Source organism: Jaculus jaculus, chromosome 2, assembly GCF_020740685.1.
Source record: "Jaculus jaculus isolate mJacJac1 chromosome 2, mJacJac1.mat.Y.cur, whole genome shotgun sequence".
NCBI classification, from domain to species: Eukaryota; Metazoa; Chordata; class Mammalia; order Rodentia; family Dipodidae; genus Jaculus; species Jaculus jaculus.
The window spans coordinates 106,408,792-106,413,759 of record NC_059103.1 but is presented as its reverse complement, the minus strand read 5'-3'; the positions used below and the strand labels follow the sequence as shown (position 1 = coordinate 106,413,759).

Below are 4,968 nucleotides of genomic sequence, written 5' to 3'. Positions count from 1 at the left end.
AGATTTTTTTTTAAATTGTTTATTTATTTATTTGAGAGTGACAGAGAGAGAGAGAGAGAATATGAATGGGTGTTCCAGGGCCTCCAGCCGCTGCAAAGGAACTCCAGATGCATACACCACTTTGTGCATCTGGCTTTTGTGGGTCCTGGGGAATCAAGCCTCCAACTGGGGTCCGTAGGTTTCACAGACAAGCGCTTAACCACTAAGTCATCTCTCCAGCTGCAGTATAGTTTTTTTCCAGCTTTCTGTCAACTGATTTACAGAAAGAAGGTTTTCAGCTTAGCTCCAGCAGGATTTCTCAGTAACCTTGCGACCCAAGCATGTGGAGTCTTCTGCAATAGGGTCTTACCATCTCTTCCTTGGTGAGAAACCAAAAGTCTTGGCAATGGCCTGTAATGATTTGGGGGTCATCAGGTACCTCTCTGACCAACAACTCACTGGAAGAAATCCAATCCCTGATACTGAAAATTGTCTAGTAACAATTTATGGCTTCCGGGTGCACCATTGTCCAAAAAAGTAGATTTCCATATAACTTATTCATACATTCATATCCTCTTAGACTTTGATTAACGCTTCTCCACCTTTCCTTTACTCAGTATCTTCTCCTGACCTCACTTGGGCCTTTCCACCCCCAGTAATCTGTTCTTACATGTAAATGAGTTGAATATACTTCATTGGGATTACTATCAGTCACAGTATAAAATGACATTTACTCAAAGTGGTAAAAATTTATATGATTTGAAGGTAACAAAGTATATTTTACATACATTACTTTGTCTAGTATGAATTTTTGTTGCTCCAAATTGCAGGTTTACTATAACTCTGAAATCAGTGAATTTCAAGAATTTTGTTTGTTTGTTTGTTTTTCGAGATAGGGACTCACACTAGTCCAGGCTGACCTGGAATTCACTCTGTTGTCTCAGGGTGACCTTGAATTCACAGCGACCCTCCTACCTCTGCTTCCTGAGTGCTGGGATTTCAAGAATTTTTTTGTTTGATTGATTTCTTGTTTTTTGAGGTAGGGTCTCACTCCAGTCCAGGCTGACCTGGAATTAACTAGGTAGTCTCAGGGTGGCCTTGAACTCATGGCAATCATCCTACCTCTGTCTCCCAAGTGCTGGGATTAAAGGCATGTGCCAGCACGCCCAACTCGACAAATGTATTTTAAAACTTACTTACAATTCTTTTTTTCCCACTTATGTTCTTGAGCATCTGCTGCAGGCTAGGCAGTACATGATCACTTTGCATGAATAATTCATTTCTGAAACAACCAATGCAGAAAATTCTATTAGTTTTGCCACTCCATATTGAAATTCAAAGGCCATTCTGTTTCTGGCCTAGTGTCATATAGTTGATGAATGGTGGGACTAGATTTAAACTCAGTTTTACTCCAGAGCCTATTTTCACAGGTATTAAAAGGGATATTGACTTCCAGTTAAGATGGCAGCATAGGAACCACACGAAACCAGCCTACGGGGAAAAAGCCAAAAAAAAAAAAAAAAAAAGAAAAGAAAAGAAAAGAAAAAAGAAACAACTAGCAAAATACACATTTTTACTAAAAAGTGAGGTGTATAAGAAATTAAAACGGCAGCAGAGAAGTAGGAGAGATCCAGAGCATCCAGAGCCCACATAGGCTGGCAGAAGCAGCTCCAGCAGAAGAGACACCAGGTCCGCCGGGCCACAGCTACCAGGCTCAGCTTGAACTGCAGGAAAAGCAAGGTGAGGGGATTTTCCACTCACACTGGAGCTCTTTGCAAACTCAAGAAACATGAAGGGAGAACCACAGTGAATAACGGAGGAGCAGATCATGAGATAGCATATTACGTGGACCAGTGAGAGAACTAGAGCCACCATTGACAGCCTCCCCTCCCCCACCACCAGTGCAAGTCCCAGCAAGCAGCAGAAGGGAGATCACAGTACAGAGCACCAGCAAACAGAGCAGCTATCCAGTGACCAAGCCACCTACTTGAATGCACAGTGCACTAACGAGGGACCAAAGCAGGAGTATAGCATCACTGAGACGAAAATCATCCCAAAAGGTCACTGGGATTACATCAGGTCACTACCCACCAAACAAGCCTGGTATATAGACATGAAACAGAAGTGCTAATTGCACCTTCCATATCAGGATAAATTATACGTTAAATCTGATGGATGGTCAGGTTTGACATTCTTAAATAAGCTATATTTTGGGCTTGTTATTTGTTGCTTCTTGATTTATAGTAGCTTTGTTTCCTCTTCTGTTATACAGCAGGGAAGGTTCTCACTTGGTCAGAAGCTGACTTGGAACCCTCAACAGACCAGAAATCTTAATCTCTTTGTTGTCAGGTTTAAGGGTGTGGGTGGGGCACCACACACCCTAGTGGACAGTTTCAGTATCTGGTTGTCATAATACCTACTCTTGCATAAAACTATGTGTTGTTTTTCATTGAAAGTGTACATTGTTTAGTTAAATTCTAGAATATGCCTATAGTTTATTCCACTCAGCCTACTTGAATACTCTCATACAAGGCACACACAACACCTAGAGTCACTTTTGTAGATACTCTGAGAGTCTTGAGAGCCACACCGAGAACCTTAAGCTCCTACCCTGAAGATATATAACATCAGATTGATTGATACATCTAATAATACTGCAACTAACTAGAAAATCCAAGCATTAAATTAATCAAAGATGCAAAAGTATATACATTATAACACAATAAACACCAAATGTCGGGAGCCATAGAGCAAAAGCCTCTCCATTTTGCCTGGGCCTGCTCATAAACTGACTCATTACTCAGAATGCTGGTCCATCCAGCTTTCTGCTAGGTACTTCTGGAACTGGTCAGCAGACAACTTACAGAATCTTATCTTTTGCAAAAAGCCAGTTTATGGTCAGGATGTGAAACCTGGTGCAGTCAGGATGTTAAGCCAGTTGGGCAAGATTAGATGAACACCTAATTACATCCCCTCTAAGTTTCCTGACAAGTCCTTGCCCTGGCCACGTCCCCTTCCCCCTACAACCCTATATAAACCTACATGTAAGAATAAACTCTTGAGGCCATGACAAATGTCTAGCATGGTCTCCTTCTTGTGTCTGTTTGCCTACTTTCATTCAGGTTGATTTTCACCTCGCTTCTTTGTTTGATTCCCTGCTGGCCGGGGCAAATGGCGCCCGAACGTGAGGCCCGAGGTACGACTGAATGTCGCTCGAGTGGACAGCCGTCCCAGCCATTAGACCGCCACCCCACCGGAGGGGTGAGTGAAGGTCTGCACAGAGGTCACTACAGGCAATTCCCCTGTAATACAGACCCGCACCGCAATCGACGCAGAAAAAACCTGCCTGAGAAACTGATCCATTTGAGGTAAGCAACGAATTTTTAGGCAATTAAAGTAAGGACTATTGAGTCATTTTTTTCAAGGCACAAGAACTGCGGGACTTTCTTTTTGCACTTCTCTTCCTCCTTTTACTTTCGGTTGGTGCCATCACGTGGAATTGCAACATAGCTACAGGGCAACTAAAGCCTCTTGGCCAGGGCTACCCTCTGGCATTGGCTGAAGGCCCCTAGCTCCCTGTGCAAATCCCGACAGCCCGTTCGGGTGTTGGCAAAGACCTCCTATCTAGCCTCTCTTCCTATCAACAAAACTGGGTACGCAACAGCCAGTAAATGCTCTTAGAGCAGCTGCCAGCTCTTAACATTGCGGTTAGGCTCACGGTAGGCCCACCAGAAGCCCTCCCCCCCCCCCCCCCACCCCCCCTGCCGGTTCTCTGACCGGGAATGTTGCCCTCTGGTCTTGCTGTTTCTTCTCTTTCCTTTTCTATCATGGGACAGACCCTAGTAAGCATAAATTGTTGAAAGGCTTAAAACTTCCCTCAAGGCATAAGGAACACAGGTTAAAGAGGAAAAAAAAAAAAAATTAACAAAGAGTAAAAAGGAGCTAATTGCCATAGTAAAAGATATTTTAAAAACACAAGGAATTGAGATTGCTTCAAGTTCTTTTTGATTTTATCAGGAGGATTTGTTTTTTTTTATGTGTGTATATGTGTTTATGTGTGCTCATTGTGCTTGCTAGTCCTGTCGTGTTTGTGACTGTTTGTAACTAAAGAGATGAGATGGATGCAGGTGATATTCCTTTCTCTTCTAGAGAACAATTTCAAGGAAACCAAAGACCTAAGCATAGAAATTAAAAAGGAAAAGTTAAATGTCTTTTAAGGAGTGAATTTGCCAGATATTTGTTCTAGGTCAAGTTCACCTTACATAGAGGATCATTAAAAACAACAAAACTTCCTCTAAAGAGGTAACTTATAATTTGTCAGATACTTTTTAAAAAGCTTGTAATGTCCTGTTACTTAAAAGGAGGAGGTAACTGACCTGACTTCTAGGCCAGCCTGCCTCAAGATAACAACAGTATTTGCCTTAATTTAGTGTCTTATTGATATTAATGACATAAAATTTTGTTAGACTGCTCACTTGTTAGTGAGTAATAGGATTAATTTGGTGTAATTTTTTAATAGCCTTATAAGAAAAATAATTGCTTCTTGGCCTTTTGGCTAAGATCAAGTGTAGTAGCTGTTCTTATCAGTTTAATATCTGATACGTCCTCTATCTGAGGACAATATATTAAATGGATTTTGGGGGCTTGGAGTTGGAATAGGAACTTACTCCGTCCACTCCACGCATCGACCTGGTATTGCAGTACTTCCAGGAATGGTACACCCCCTCGGGGGAGTAAAAAAAAAGAGAGAGAGAGAAAAGATAATTAATGATGGGGTGAGATGAATTGATTGAAGGAACTGGAAAAGAATTTTTCAATGTTGGGACATAGAATGCTTGTTAAAAATGCTTTTTGAGTGGTACTAAGAATGTTAACGTATGTGGATAAAGATGTGCGTATGTAGGAAAGAATTTTCAGGCTAAACCTAAATGCCATGCCTAAAGTTAGAGATTCTTCAACTGCTTACAGACTCTTAAGGATACTCTAAAA

General features: G+C 41.6%; 1 non-coding gene across 1 annotated transcript; it reads left to right on the top strand.

The window, feature by feature from the left end:
- Positions 1-4,514: 4,514 nt before the first annotated feature.
- Positions 4,515-4,705, top strand: LOC123458882. Its single transcript, XR_006635833.1, has one exon. It is a non-coding gene; the product is annotated as a U2 spliceosomal RNA (small nuclear RNA).
- Positions 4,706-4,968: the final 263 nt, after the last annotated feature.